This window comes from Arachis stenosperma, chromosome 2 (genome assembly GCF_014773155.1).
Source record: "Arachis stenosperma cultivar V10309 chromosome 2, arast.V10309.gnm1.PFL2, whole genome shotgun sequence".
Classification (NCBI taxonomy): domain Eukaryota; kingdom Viridiplantae; phylum Streptophyta; class Magnoliopsida; order Fabales; family Fabaceae; genus Arachis; species Arachis stenosperma.
This window is the reverse complement of record NC_080378.1, coordinates 93992986-94010747: the sequence shown is the minus strand read 5'-3', so window position 1 is coordinate 94010747 and position 17762 is coordinate 93992986.

Genomic DNA, 17762 nt, shown 5'->3' with positions numbered 1-17762 from the left:
TCCGAATTCTATAAAATTGGTACCAAAATTCTCGTCTCAATCTCCTCTATCACATTTAGCCATAAAAATCACATTTTAGGCTTTCTAGAATAAATTCTCATTTATGGGTTAATTAGCCGTTAATTAACCGGGTTTTACATCCTACCCACCTAATTGGGAATTTTGCCCACAAAATTCAAATGCAATTACCTGAGAATAAATGCGGATAATCCGTTCGCATCTCCGACTCAAGTTCCCAAGTGTGTTCCTCAACACCGCCTCGACTCCATGCCACTTTGACTAAGGAAACGTCTTTTCCACGCAACCGTTTAATACTAGTATCATCAATTCTGACTGGAGCTACTGGAAGCGTCAGTTCTTCCCTTAACTGAACCGATTCGGGTCCCAACACATGGCTAGCATCAGGAGTGTACTTCCGAAGCTGCGACACGTGAAACACGTCGTGCAGATTCGAAAGATGAGGTGGTAGAGCCATCCGATACGCCACCGGTCTAATCCTCTCTAGGATCTGAAATGGACCAATATATCGAGGATTCAACTTCTTTGCCTTAATCGCCCTACCTACTCCCGTAGTCGGAGTAACCTTAAGGAAAACATGGTCTCCTTCCTCAAATTCTAAGGGCTTTCGCCTTTGATCGGCGTAACTCTTTTGACGACTCTGTGCCGTAAGCATCCTATCACGGATTTTCTTGACTTGTTCAGTAGTCTCAGCTATCATTTCCGGTCCCAACAAGCTTTTCTCTCCAGCTTCATACCAACATAGCGGAGATTGACATTTTCTCCCATACAAGGCCTCATACGGAGCCATTCCGATGCTCGCATGATAACTATTATTGTATGCAAACTCCACCAATGGCATATACCGATCCCAACTGGCCGGTTGGTCCAAAACACAAGCTCTCAACATATCCTCTAGTGTTTGGATTGTCCTCTCAGATTGACCATCTGTTTGAGGATGGTAAGCCGTGCTCAAGCTTAATCGGGTTCCAAAAGCTTTCTGAAATGCACCCCAAAACCTTGAAGTAAAACGAGGATCTCTATCAGAGATTATAGTAGCAGGTACACCATGAAGTCTCACAATCTCTTTTATGTATAACCGTGCTAGCTCTTCAAGGGTGTAAGTCATACGAATGGGTAAAAAGTAAGCTGACTTCGTCAGTCGGTCCACAATCACCCAAATAGCATCAAAACCAGCCCTAGTCCTTGGCAATCCAGACACAAAGTCCATTGCAATACTTTCCCATTTCCATTGTGGAATCTCTAAAGGTTGCAACATACCGGCGGGCTTTTGATGTTCAATCTTTACCTTTTGGCAAGTTAAGCACTTTGAAACATATTCCGCCACATCATTCTTCATACCCGGCCACCAAAACATCGCCTTCAAATCATGGTACATCTTAGTACTTCCCGGGTGAATGGAGAATCCGCTTTTGTGTGCCTCCTTTAAGATATCTTGCCTCAAAGTGCCAACATCCGGCACAATGATTCTACCCTTGAATCTCCATAACCCATCTTTTTCTTCCGACACTCTCCACTGTTTTCCTTGCTCAATGGCCGGTAACACTTTCCATAATGCTTCATCATTTTGATGAGCCTTTAGGAGTTCGGAATTAAAATCACTTGAGATTTCTAATCGGCTCAAACACAAAGTTCCGGATACTTCTTGAGTACCAATTTTTCAGACTCTCGAATCCTCTGAGTAACTCCTCCTCTTGAAGCATCATCCAAGCCGCATATAACGACTTCCGACTTAACGCATCCGCCACTACATTCGCCTTTCCCGGATGGTAATGCAACTCAAAGTCGTAGTCCTTCAATAATTCCATCCACCTCCTTTGCCTCATACTAGGCTCTTTCTGATCGAAGAGGTACTTCAAGCTCTTATGATCAGAGAAAACTTGGAACTTAACCCCATAGAGATAATGCCTCCACACCTTCAAGGCAAACACAACCGCAGCGAGTTCCAAATCGTGCGTAGGGTAACTAACTTCATGAGGTCTCAACTGTCGTGAGGCATACGCCACCACATTACGATGCTGCATCAGCACGCACCCTAAACCCTTTAATGAGGCATCACAATACACCTCAAATGGCTCATTCGGCTCGGGTAACACTAACACAGGTGCAGTAGTCAACTTTTTCTTCAATGTCTGAAAACTCTCCTCGCGTTTAGGAGTCCAAACAAACGGAGTGTCTTTGCGGGTTAGCTTTGTCATTGGCAAAGCTATCTGTGAAAAGCCTTTGATAAACCTTCGGTAATAGCCAGCTAAACCCAGAAAACTCCTTATCTCTGTTATGGTGGTTGGTTGTTTCCAATCCATCACAGCCTCCACCTTAGTTGGGTCTACGGCTATTCCCTTCTTACTCACCACGTGACCCAAAAACTTCACCTCACTCTTCCAAAACTCACACTTAGACAGTTTTGCATAAAGTTTCTTCTCCTTTAGAATCTGCAACACGGTCCTCAAGTGTTCCGCATGCTCTTCTTCAGTCTTGGAATAAATCAGTATGTCATCAATGAAGACAACAACGAATTTATCCAGAAACGGACGGAAGACTCTATTCATGTAATCCATGAATACCGCAGGAGCGTTCGTCAACCCAAAGGACATCACAGTGTACTCGTAATGACCATAACGAGTCCTGAAAGCGGTCTTAGGGATATCCTCACCCCTCACCCTTATCTGGTGATAACCGGATCGCAAATCGATCTTGGAGAAAACTCCAGCTCCTTGTAACTGGTCCATGAGGTCATCAATTCTCGGCAATGGGTACTTATTCTTTATTGTAACCTTGTTCAACTACCAGTAATCCCCACAGAGCTGCATACTCCCATCCTTCTTCTTCACCAGTAACACCGGAGCACCCCACAGAGAGACACTTGGTCGTATGAAATTCTTTCCCAACAAATCCTCTAACTGAGACTTTAACTCGTTCATCTCTAACGGTGACATCCTATAAGGAGCACTTGAGATTGGTCCCGCCCCGGGCACCAACTCAATAGCAAACTCAACCTCTCGGTTAGGTGGAAACTCATCAATATCATCGGGAAACACTTTCGGAAACTCACACACAACCGGAATCTGCTCCAACCTTTGATCATCACCCGAAACACCCGCGGTTAGCAACATGATACCCTGACATTCGGTTCCAGAACAATTCACCATCATCGAATTCACGTAATAATTATTCACCACGACCGACCCTTCTGTATCTCCCGGCATAAAGTACACCGACTTTGTAGAACAATCAAGCAGAACATGGTTCTTAGATAACCAGTCCAATCCCAAGATAAGATCAAGACCGACCATCGGTAAGCAGATTAAATTATGAGCAAAATCACGCTGCTTGAACCTAAAGGAAACTTCCGGGCATCCTAGCCTAGTCACCGTGGCATCATGGGTAGCATTGTACACTTTTAGATCATAACCTAAAGTTACAATTTTCAACCCTAACTCATGGGCTTTCCCAAATGCAATAAATGAATGCGATGCTCCCGAATCAAATAAAGCATTTAAAGTTTGAACAGCTATTTCACAGTTACCTCGAATGAGTGTTTCGGATCCCTCTGCACCCACAGCTGAGGTGGTGAACACCCGACCAGTTTGTTGTGCTTTCCCAGCACCTTGCTTCTGCCGCTCCGGACACCATGGGAGCTTATGCCCTGCCTTTCCACAATGGTAGCACAAACCCCATCCGGCCTTGCATGGTGTTCCCGGATGGTGACCTTCACACCTAGTACAAACTTGATCATTCTGAGGTTGCTTCCCAAACCTTTTCCCTTGGGAGTTGTTGTTGTTGGGCCTCCTAAAGGAACCTCTCCTCTTGAAAGGTGGACCTCTAGGTGCAATGCTCTTCCCTCGGTTCCGTGGGAATGATCCTCTGTGACTTCCCCTCTTAGCGGCTGCCCTATTCACACACTCTTCAGCCACCCCACACTTGTTCACCAACACAACGAAAGTTCTAATCTCCATTGGTCCCTGAGCTCTATTTCTGTCGTTGCCATGGTTGTTCATCTGTTGACCAAGGGCTTCAGCAGTGGCTTGCATAGCAGCAGCCATGTTCTCCAATGCAGTCGTAAAGTTCACCGGGTCATTAGGGTTATTCATCGGCGCACGAGCATTCGTACGACCTCTCGCACTACCTCTACCGCGTCCACGAGGCGCCATCTGGTTCCTATACACACCAAACAATCGATATTAAGTTGATCAGGCTCAATATCGGAAGTCTAGTGCTTCAAAGTCCCAAATGCATGCTCATGAACGTTTATGCCAATTATATCAAGCAGATATACTATCAGCACATAACACACACACAGAGAATGCACAGAAGCATAGTCAGTCCATCCCTCAGGCTCTACAGGAACGAACTGCTCTGATACAATAATGTAACACCCTACCATACAGAGTCTTATGCTTAAGTCATAATTCAGAGATGGCAAGGTATTACGACCTCTAAAATAAAAATTTAGTACGTATAGTAGTATGAATGATTGATTATAACTAGGAGCCTTTGTAGCAAAAGGGGTAAACAAAAAAAAAACCGCAACTCAAAAGCGCAACACTCCGATCGATAACGTAACGAACGAGGATAACCAACGCGAGATTATATATTTACAAAAGAGTGTCAAGAACAGGAATATCAAGGCTCAAAATCCAGCTGCGAAGATAACCGGTCCGAGCATAACAATATATACATATGATAAAATAAGGAAAACCCCAAGGAAACCCAAAGGGACACAAATACATAAAACCTATTCTCCAAAATCTCCCATAAGAGGAGTCATCACAGTTTGTATTATTTAATGGAGATAAAAGTATCTAAGAAAAACATATAAACTAAACAGAGTCCCCAAGAGCAAGGAATCTTCGCAAATCTAGAAGTCTCCAGCATGCCTCAGCGGAAAACCTCACGTCCTGCATCTGAAAACCACAAAATCCGCATGGGTGAGAACCAGAGGTCCCCAGCATGGTAACAGCTTCCACATATATAATACATAATAATAGAGGAAAGCCAAAGGCAATCCTAGAACTTCCTCCAGATAATATCAAAGCTTATAAACAAGCTAAACCGTATAAGGGCATCTGACTAAAGATTCTTCAGTCTAACTAATACTTCCCTTTCCAATTCCTTCAAACCTCCCAACCACCAGCAAGAGTATATTATAGCAAGCACAGTTATATCAGACAAAGAATATACAAATAGGAGCAGTTAAGACATTTAGACAATTAGCAAGTAATATGCAGTCAAATAGGCAATCTCAAACAATTCACATAGTATGCATATGATGAATGCCTGTCCCTAGTGGCTGATAATATCATCTTGTCGGTTATAGAGCCAACCCGACAAGTCCTGGTCGCTAACCATTGGACTGTCCCTCTGTCATGCATCCCCAAACTCGAGTTATACCCGTTATAAACTTGATCATAAACATGATCCATATCCATCACCCTCACTGGTGAATATTTATGGGGGATCGAGCTCATCCGGGTCTTTCACAGTGCCCGGCCACACTTACGACATAGGGTTAACAGAGTCTCGAGCCTCCACCTGGAGCACGTGGTGGCTAGCCACTGCTACTACCCAGGGAAACTCGTATCTCTGATAGTGGAAGTGCAAAAATCACAATTATCAATAATTCAGCATAAACATGCATGAATTCTCATCCATGGATCAACATCCATATCAGCCATCCGGCTCACGGTTCAGTCCAGAACCAGCCAATATTCATAGCATACACAGCTATTCCGGCTCATGGTTAAATCCATAACCAGCCATTTCATTAACAATTACAGCCTTTCAGCCCATGGCATAACAAGCACTTCCACCACCATCCTCCGCATCTCACATAATCATATTGATCCTCATTGATCATTCATATTTCCCTTGCTTCACTCGCAAGTTACCTCATTCACTAGCCCCTTTTTAATAGCTAGGCATGTCACAAAGATTTAAGACATAAATGGTGAGATCGGAGGCTTAGAAGTATGAGATTTGGCTTTTAAAACTCAAAAGTCAACTTTGGGATGAAAACAGGGCCACGCATACGCGCACTCCACGCGCACGCGTGGGTGACCTCAAAACTTCATCGACGCGCAAGCGTCATGCACGCTAACGCGTGGGTTAAAAACTTGCCAACCGACGCGTACGCGTCAACCACGCGTACGCGCGGGTGTTCTCGTGCCCCAGGCACAACACTAGCACAGTTCTGGCATAACTCTCTGGAAAATGGCTGGGCATTGGGTGCAGCACCATCGGCGCGCCCGCGCATATCACGCGTACGCGTGGATGGCACTTCTCGGAAGATCGGCGCGTACGCGCCAGGTGCGCCTACGCGCAAGGGGTCATTCTGCTAAAAATTTTCTAAGTTAAAAGCTGCAGAATTTCACAGATTTACACCCCAATCTTCCAAAGGACATAATTTCCTCATTTTAAATCGTTTTTCACCCGTTCTTTGAACGGCATGGACATCCCGGATCCAATTTCATTTCTAAATAAATTTGACACAAAACGAAGATCCGTAGTCCAAGTTATGTCCCGTCAAAGTATGCCCAAAAACCATATTTTCATACAAAACCACAATATGCCATTTTCAAAACAAACCATTTTCAACTCTTTTCAAAATCAATCAAAACATGCCAATTTCATCCCTTTTCTTTGAAATCAATCAAAATGTATCAAATTCAACACCAAGCCTCCTCAACTCACACATTAAGACTTTACCACAATTTACAAAATCACTATCTCATCATTTTAGCCCACTTCACCCAAGTGGCTCAAACTCAAACATATTGACATATCATATACTATTCCTCATGCCAATTCTCAACAACATCAATTCCAATAAACCATCATTGTACATAATCAATATCATACTCACCATCAACATGGTTCAACCCACAATTCAACCATAACCAATCATCAAGCATATATCACAACATGCATATTTCTCATACATCATACCACCAAGGCATCAATAATCATCATCACATATATGACCACATCATATATCTCAATCATTCAACAACATCAACAATTCAATGCCTATCTTAGGGCCTCTAGCCTAAGTATTTCCTACCACATTACATATTAGATACGGGAAACCGAAACCATACCTTAGCCGATTTTCCCAAGCTCCCCCGGAGCACTTCCAAACCACTTATCCACAAGCTCTCAAGGCCTCAATACCTCCAAGAACAGATTTTTCACCACCAAGCCCTTTTCAAGCTTTTCAAAATCACCAATCAAGCTCCAATATTCACATATACACAACCTAAGCCACAACCATCATACCCATACACAACATCTCAAAACCCAAACATCATAAAACAACAAAATACACTAGGGTTGAGAATCTTACCACACCCAAGGTCCAAGGAGACAAGATTAACCTTCTCCTTCAAGAGGGTTGGGTCCTATAACATCAAAGAACCCAAAATCTCAACACTTTACCCATGAAACTCGAAAATAAGGGCTGAGATTTCGAACAGTAACACGTGGCTTACCTCAAGATTGGTTGTATGGGTTTTGTAGAGCTCTCCGCGATGAACGCGTGGCCGCAAACGGAGCGGCAATCGGAGCTCTAGATCAAAAGTTATGATGGTTTGAAGATCAACCAAGGGAGAGAACTTGAGAGAGTGTTCTTCCTCCCTTTCTTTCTAATTTCAGCTTGTGTGTGTAACAAATGAGGAGAGAGAGTGCTGAAAACTAGGGTTTTGGTTAAGTTATGTTGGGCCAAGGGCCCACTTTGGGTCCGGTTGGCCCGGTTTGGCCCGTTCGGTCCAATCTTGGTCCGAATTCTATAAAATTGGTACCAAAATTCTCGTCTCAATCTCCTCTATCACATTTAGCCATAAAAATCACATTTTAGGCTTTCTAGAATAAATTCTCATTTATGGGTTAATTAGCCGTTAATTAACCGGGTTTTACATCCTACCCACCTAATTGGGAATTTTGCCCACAAAATTCAAATGCAATTACCTGAGAATAAATGCGGATAATCCGTTCGCATCTCCGACTCAAGTTCCCAAGTGTGTTCCTCAACACCGCCTCGACTCCATGCCACTTTGACTAAGGAAACGTCTTTTCCACGCAACCGTTTAATACTAGTATCATCAATTCTGACTGGAGCTACTGGAAGCGTCAGTTCTTCCCTTAACTGAACCGATTCGGGTCCCAACACATGGCTAGCATCAGGAGTGTACTTCCGAAGCTGCGACACGTGAAACACGTCGTGCAGGTTCGAAAGATGAGGTGGTAGAGCCATCCGATACGCCACCGGTCTAATCCTCTCTAGGATCTGAAATGGACCAATATATCGAGGATTCAACTTCTTTGCCTTAATCGCCCTACCTACTCCCGTAGTCGAAGTAACCTTAAGGAAAACATGGTCTCCTTCCTCAAATTCTAAGGGCTTTCGCCTTTGATCGGCGTAACTCTTTTGACGACTCTGTGCCGTAAGCATCCTATCACGGATTTTCTTGACTTGTTCAGTAGTCTCAGCTATCATTTCCGGTCCCAACAAGCTTTTCTCTCCAGCTTCATACCAACATAGCGGAGATTGACATTTTCTCCCATACAAGGCCTCATACGGAGCCATTCCGATGCTCGCATGATAACTATTATTGTATGCAAACTCCACCAATGGCATATACCGATCCCAACTCGCCGGTTGGTCCAAAACACAAGCTCTCAACATATCCTCTAGTGTTTGGATTGTCCTCTCAGATTGACCATCTGTTTGAGGATGGTAAGCCGTGCTCAAGCTTAATCGGGTTCCAAAAGCTTTCTGAAATGCACCCCAAAACCTTGAAGTGAAACGAGGATCTCTATCAGAGATTATAGTAGCAGGTACACCATGAAGTCTCACAATCTCTTTTATGTATAACCGTGCTAGCTCTTCAAGGGTGTAAGTCATACGAATGGGTAAAAAGTGAGCTGACTTCGTCAGTCGGTCCACAATCACCCAAATAGCATCAAAACCAGCCCTAGTCCTTGGCAATCCAGACACAAAGTCCATTGCAATACTTTCCCATTTCCATTGTGGAATCTCTAAAGGTTGCAACATACCGGCGGGCTTTTGATGTTCAATCTTTACCTTTTGACAAGTTAAGCACTTTGAAACATATTCCGCCACATCATTCTTCATACCCGGCCACCAAAACATCGCCTTCAAATCATGGTACATCTTAGTACTTCCCGGGTGAATGGAGAATCCGCTTTTGTGTGCCTCCTTTAAGATATCTTGCCTCAAAGTGCCAACATCCGGCACAATGATTCTACCCTTGAATCTCCATAACCCATCTTTTTCTTCCGACACTCTCCACTGTTTTCCTTGCTCAATGGCCGGTAACACTTTCCATAATGCTTCATCATTTTGATGAGCCTTTAGGAGTTCGGAATTAAAATCACTTGAGATTTCTAATTGGCTCAAACACAAAGTTCCGGATACTTCTTGAGTACCAATTTTTCAGACTCTCGAATCCTCTGAGTAACTCCTCCTCTTGAAGCATCATCCAAGCCGCATATAACGACTTCCGACTTAACGCATCCGCCACTACATTCGCCTTTCCCGGATGGTAATGCAACTCAAAGTCGTAGTCCTTCAATAATTCCATCCACCTCCTTTGCCTCATACTAGGCTCTTTCTGATCAAAGAGGTACTTCAAGCTCTTATGATCAGAGAAAACTTGGAACTTAACCCCATAGAGATAATGCCTCCACACCTTCAAGGCAAACACAACCGCAGCGAGTTCCAAATCGTGCGTAGGGTAACTAACTTCATGAGGTCTCAACTGTCGTGAGGCATACGCCACCACATTACGATGCTGCATCAGCACGCACCCTAAACCCTTTAATGAGGCATCACAATACACCTCAAATGGCTCATTCGGCTCGGGTAACACTAACACAGGTGCAGTAGTCAACTTTTTCTTCAATGTCTGAAAACTCTCCTCGCGTTTAGGAGTCCAAACAAACGGAGTGTCTTTGCGGGTTAGCTTTGTCATTGGCAAAGCTATCTGTGAAAAGCCTTTGATAAACCTTCGGTAATAGCCAGCTAAACCCAGAAAACTCCTTATCTCTGTTATGGTGGTTGGTTGTTTCCAATCCATCACAGCCTCCACCTTAGTTGGGTCTACGGCTATTCCCTTCTTACTCACCACGTGACCCAAAAACTTCACCTCACTCTTCCAAAACTCACACTTAGACAGTTTTGCATAGAGTTTCTTCTCCTTTAGAATCTGCAACACGGTCCTCAAGTGTTCCGCATGCTCTTCTTCAGTCTTGGAATAAATCAGTATGTCATCAATGAAGACAACAACGAATTTATCCAGAAACGGACGGAAGACTCTATTCATGTAATCCATGAATACCGCAGGAGCGTTCATCAACCCAAAGGACATCACAGTGTACTCGTAATGACCATAACGAGTCCTGAAAGTGGTCTTAGGGATATCCTCACCCCTCACCCTTATCTGGTGATAACCGGATCGCAAATCGATCTTGGAGAAAACTCCAGCTCATTGTAACTGGTCCATGAGGTCATCAATTCTCGGCAATGGGTACTTATTCTTTATTGTAACCTTGTTCAACTGCCAGTAATCCCCACAGAGCCGCATACTCCCATCCTTCTTCTTCACCAGTAACACCGGAGCACCCCACAGAGAGACACTTGGTCGTATGAAATTCTTTCCCAACAAATCCTCTAACTGAGACTTTAACTCGTTCATCTCTAACGGTGACATCCTATAAGGAGCACTTGAGATTGGTCCCGCCCCGGGCACCAACTCAATAGCAAACTCAACCTCTCGGTTAGGTGGAAACTCATCAATATCATCGGGAAACACTTTCGGAAACTCACACACAACCGGAATCTGCTCCAACCTTTGATCATCACCCGAAACACCCGTGGTTAGCAACATGATACCCTGACATTCGGTTCCAGAACAATTCACCATCATCGAATTCACGTAATAATTATTCACCACGACCGACCCTTCTGTATCTCCCGGCATAAAGTACACCGACTTTGTAGAACAATCAAGCAGAACATGGTTCTTAGATAACCAGTCCAATCCCAAGATAAGATCAAGACCGACCATCGGTAAGCAGATTAAATTATGAACAAAATCACGCTGCTTGAACCTAAAGGAAACTTCCGGGCATCCTAGCCTAGTCACCGTGGCTTCATGGGTAGCATTGTACACTCTTAGATCATAACCTAAAGTTACAATTTTCAACCCTAACTCATGGGCTTTCCCAAATGCAATAAATGAATGCGATGCTCCCGAATCAAATAAAGCATTTAAAGTTTGAACAGCTATTTCACAGTTACCTCGAATGAGTGTTTCGGATCCCTCTGCACCCACAGCTGAGGTGGTGAACACCCGACCAGTTTGTTGTGCTTTCCCAGCACCTTGCTTCTGCCGCTCCGGACACCATGGGAGCTTATGCCCTGCCTTTCCACAATGGTAGCACAAACCCCATCCGGCCTTGCATGGTGTTCCCGGATGGTGACCTTCACACCTAGTACAAACTTGATCATTCTGAGGTTGCTTCCCAAACCTTTTCCCTTGGGAGTTGTTGTTGTTGGGCCTCCTAAAGGAACCTCTCCTCTTGAAAGGTGGACCTCTAGGTGCAATGCTCTTCCCTCGGTTCCGTGGGAATGATCCTCTGTGACTTCCCCTCTTAGCGGCTGCCCTATTCACACACTCTTCAGCCACCCCACACTTGTTCACCAACACAACGAAAGTTCTAATCTCCATTGGTCCCTGAGCTCTATTTCTGTCGTTGCCATGGTTGTTCATCTGTTGACCAAGGGCTTCAGCAGTGGCTTGCATAGCAGCAGCCATATTCTCCAATGCAGTCGTAAAATTCACCGGGTCATTAGGGTTATTCATCGGCGCACGAGCATTCGTACGACCTCTCGCACTACCTCTACCGCGTCCACGAGGCGCCATCTGGTTCCTATACACACCAAACAATCGATATTAAGTTGATCAGGCTCAATATCGGAAGTCTAGTGCTTCAAAGTCCCAAATGCATGCTCATGAACGTTTATGGCAATTATATCAAGCAGATATACTATCAGCACATAACACACACACAGAGAATGCACAGAAGCATAGTCAGTCCATCCCTCAGGCTCTACAGGAACGAACTGCTCTGATACCATAATGTAACACCCTACCATACAGAGTCTTATGCTTAAGTCATAATTCAGAGATGGCAAGGTATTACGACCTCTAAAATAAAAATTTAGTACGTATAGTAGTATGAATGATTGATTATAACTAGGAGCCTTTGTAGCAAAAGGGGTAAACAAAAAAAAAAACCGCAACTCAAAAGCGCAACACTCCGATCGATAACGTAACGAACGAGGATAACCAACGCGAGATTATATATTTACAAAAGAGTGTCAAGAACAGGAATATCAAGGCTCAAAATCCAGCTGCGAAGATAACCGGTCCGAGCATAACAATATATACATATGATAAAATAAGGAAAACCCCAAGGAAACCCAAAGGGACACAAATACATAAAACCTATTCTCCAAAATCTCCCATAAGAGGAGTCATCACAGTTTGTATTATTTAATGGAGATAAAAGTATCTAAGAAAAACATATAAACTAAACAGAGTCCCCAAGAGCAAGGAATCTTCGCAAATCTAGAAGTCTCCAGCATGCCTCAGCGGAAAACCTCACGTCCTGCATCTGAAAACCACAAAATCCGCATGGGTGAGAACCAGAGGTCCCCAGCATGGTAACAGCTTCCACATATATAATACATAATAATAGAGGAAAGCCAAAGGCAATCCTAGAACTTCCTCCAGATAATATCAAAGCTTATAAACAAGCTAAACCGTATAAGGGCATCTGACTAAAGATTCTTCAGTCTAACTAATACTTCCCTTTCCAATTCCTTCAAACCTCCCAACCACCAGCAAGAGTATATTATAGCAAGCACAGTTATATCAGACAAAGAATATACAAATAGGAGCAGTTAAGACATTTAGACAATTAGCAAGTAATATGCAGTCAAATAGGCAATCTCAAACAATTCACATAGTATGCATATGATGAATGCCTGTCCCTAGTGGCTGATGATATCATCTTGTCGGTTATAGAGCCAACCCGACAAGTCCTGGTCGCTAACCATTGGACTGTCCCTCTGTCATGCATCCCCAAACTCGAGTTATACTCGTTATAAACTTGATCATAAACATGATCCATATCCATCACCCTCACTGGTGAATATTTATGGGGGATCGAGCTCATCCGGGTCTTTCACAGTGCCCGGCCACACTTACGACATAGGGTTAACAGAGTCTCGAGCCTCCACCTGGAGCACGTGGTGGCTAGCCACTGCTACTACCCAGGGAAACTCGTATCTCTGATAGTGGAAGTGCAAAAATCACAATTATCAATAATTCAGCATAAACATGCATGAATTCTCATCCATGGATCAACATCCATATCAGCCATCCGGCTCACGGTTCAGTCCAGAACCAGCCAATATTCATAGCATACACAGCTATTCCGGCTCATGGTTAAATCCATAACCAGCCATTTCATTAACAATTACAGCCTTTCGGCCCATGGCATAACAAGCACTTCCACCACCATCCTCCGCATCTCACATAATCATATTGATCCTCATTGATCATTCATATTTCCCTTGCTTCACTCGCAAGTTACCTCATTCACTAGCCCCTTTTTAATAGCTAGGCATGTCACAAAGATTTAAGACATAAATGGTGAGATCGGAGGCTTAGAAGTATGAGATTTGGCTTTTAAAACTCAAAAGTCAACTTTGGGATGAAAACAGGGCCACGCATACGCGCACTCCACGCGCACGCGTGGGTGGCCTCAAAACTTCATCGACGCGCAAGCGTCATGCACGCTAACGCGTGGGTTAAAAACTTGCCAACCGACGCGCACGCGTCAACCACGCGTACGCGCGGGTGTTTTCGTGCCCCAGGCACAACACTGGCACAGTTCTGGCATAACTCTCTGGAAAATGGCTGGGCATTAGGTGCAGCACCATCGGCGCGCCCGCGCACATCACGCGTACGCGTGGATGGCACTTCTCGGAAGATCGGCGCGTACGCGCCAGGTGCGCCTACGCGCAAGGGGTCATTCTGCTAAAAATTTTCTAAGTTAAAAGCTGCAGAATTTCACAGATTTACACCCCAATCTTCCAATGGACATAACTTCCTCATTTTAAATCGTTTTTCACCCGTTCTTCGAACGGCATGGACATCCCGGATCCAATTTCATTTCTAAATAAATTTGACACAAAACGAAGATCCGTAGTCCAAGTTATGTCCCGTCAAAATATGCCCAAAAACCATATTTTCATACAAAACCACAATATGCCATTTTCAAAACAAACCATTTTCAACTCTTTTCAAAATCAATCAAAACATGCCAATTTCATCCCTTTTCTTTGAAATCAATCAAAATGTATCAAATTCAACACCAAGCCTCCTCAACTCACACATTAAGACTTTACCACAATTTACAAAATCACTATCTCATCATTTTAGCCCACTTCACCCAAGTGGCTCAAACTCAAACATATTGACATATCATATACTATTCCTCATGCCACCAATTCTCAACAACATCAATTCCAATAAACCATCATTGTACATAATCAATATCATACTCACCATCAACATGGTTCAACCCACAATTCAACCATAACCAATCATCAAGCATATATCACAACATGCATATTTCTCATACATCATACCACCAAGGCATCAATAATCATCATCACATATATGACCACATCATATATCTCAATCATTTAACAACATCAACAATTCAATGCCTATCTTAGGGCCTCTAGCCTAAGTATTTCCTACCACATTACATATTAGATACGGGAAACCGAAACCATACCTTAGCCGATTTTCCCAAGCTCCCCCGGAGCACTTCCAAACCACTTATTCACAAGCTCTCAAGGCCTCAATACCTCCAAGAACAGATTTTTCACCACCAAGCCCTTTTCAAGCTTTTCAAAATCACCAATCAAGCTCCAATATTCACATATACACAACCTAAGCCACAACCATCATACCCATACACAACATCTCAAAACCCAAACATCATAAAACAACAAAATACACTAGGGTTGAGAATCTTACCACACCCAAGGTCCAAGGAGACAAGATTAACCTTCTCCTTCAAGAGGGTTGGGTCCTATAACATCAAAGAACCCAAAATCTCAACACTTTACCCATGAAACTCGAAAATAAGGGCTGAGATTTCGAACAGTAACACGTGGCTTACCTCAAGATTGGTTGTATGAGTTTTGTAGAGCTCTCCGCGATGAACGCGTGGCCGCAAACGGAGCGGCAATCGGAGCTCTAGATCAAAAGTTATGATGGTTTGAAGATCAACCAAGGGAGAGAACTTGAGAGAGTGTTCTTCCTCCCTTTCTTTCTAATTTCAGCTTGTGTGTGTAACAAATGAGGAGAGAGAGTGCTGAAAACTAGGGTTTTGGTTAAGTTATGTTGGGCCAAGGGCCCACTTTGGGTCCGGTTGGCCCGGTTTGGCCCGTTCGGTCCAATCTTGGTCCGAATTCTATAAAATTGGTACCAAAATTCTCGTCTCAATCTCCTCTATCACATTTAGCCATAAAAATCACATTTTAGGCTTTCTAGAATAAATTCTCATTTATGAGTTAATTAGCCGTTAATTAACCGGGTTTTACATATCTAATTTTTAAAATTTTTAATAAAATTGAATATATATATATATATATATATATATATATATAAAGTTTTCAAATTCTCCTTTTCCATGTTCACATGATGCTATCACCACTAGTCTAAGCTAAGTAAAAGTCAAATTAAAAATTTTTATGATTTTTCACTTATGGGTAGTGTTATGCTAAAAATTATAAACAAAAAAATTTATTAGACTCAAAATTGGTTAATAATAGTAGATGGATAAAGTAAGGTTATTTAGCTAAATGAGCTTATATGAAATAATATTATCAATCATATAAATACGTACATATACAAAATATTAGACATCAAAAATTAAAATAAATTGAAAATTATAATCATAGAGAGAACAGCACAAATAAAAATAAAAATATTGTTATAAATATAAAACCACACATTAATAGCTCAAATCTCACTAGGTTGTATTCTAGTTTCAATCTATGTTCTACAATTTTTCTTCAATCAAAATTAATGAAATGCTTTAACCCAAATTAATGGGATGTTCTAAATTTTTCATAAAAAACTTATTATTCTAATAAAGTAATGTAAAAAATTAAAAATAAAATAATTAGAAATAAATCTAATAATAATAATAATAATAATAATAATAATAGAAATAAAATATACAAGTGTTCAGTAAAAAATTTGTTTACAACTGATGATGTCGATCTATACCCCTTATACTTGAATTTTGTACGGCCTACTATGCACTCATTACGATCAAAGGGTCAACGATGGCTCTACAAATTTTCACTTTCAGTTAATAGATTTTTAGACAGCTTAAACTAATACACATTTATATCTATTAACCGACTCTCATCTCCATTTTTTGCTTTTTTTTTCTTTTTTATCGCTCATCTTAATTGAAAGGAAAAAGAAAAATATGTGAAACTAAAATATACAATAAATAAAAACTCTTCTAAGTGACATAATAATATAGGCATACTTAATCATACAAAAAAATAATCCTATTATTAATTCTAAATAATTAAAAATTATAAGTCACTTATTATATATATTCACCAAATTATGCCTAATCATAAATAATTACTCCAAATTATATGGTAGCTACAACTTATAATTGAGAATTTAACAATATTTTTAGAGACAAAGCTTATACCAAGACATATTTATCGAGCATCGAGTGCGCATAAAAATAAACAAGAATAGATATGCATAAACAAGTGATTCAAATCTAACAATGCACGATAACAATATTAAGAAGCAAGCATTGTTTCTAAGGATTGAAACAAATTTTTTTTATCAATGATTCTTTGAGACATTTTTAGAACACTTAAATTTTTTTTTAATAATGTATAAAAGAGACATCCTAACATATATTTTCACCCTAAAGCAAATTGTAACACAAAATTAAACAAATTTAACATAGCATTAAACAAATATAATGTAAAAGAACTTAAAACATGAAAAAAATTAAAAAACAAAAAAAGAATGAAAGATTTTACCATGATATGTGTCTTTCACCTAATATTTTTATTTATTGTCTTTAAGTTAAACACAGATAAAATTCTTGCCATAATAGTCTGTGCTTGAATTCATCTTTAAATTTTTATCAATATTTGATATGTTTTATGAGATCCTAAGTTAAGTGTGCCAAGCTTTGAAGAATTCAAACATAAGTAAAGAGTCTCCAAAAATATTTGTTAATGAATTTTTTTTTCGGGATTCCAAAATTTATAAGACAATTCACCTTTTTGTTTCTCATGTTGCTTTCCTTAAAATTTTCAAGGATCTAATTATTTTCTTGAACTCCATATCATAGTCTTGGTTTTCTTGAATTAAGCCTTGCACTATTTTTGGACATCAAATCTTAACTTTTCACCTTGTTGAATTTTGACTCATGTTGTCACCTAACATCCAATTTCTTCTTGCTTAGCATCCCAAAAAGAGCTTTAAGTAGTCTATTTTCAATATGACATATTGATGTGGGCCAAAAAAATTATAGAGAAAAAAGTTACACACTCAAATTGTATTTTGGATGTTGGCAACTTAGGAAGAGAT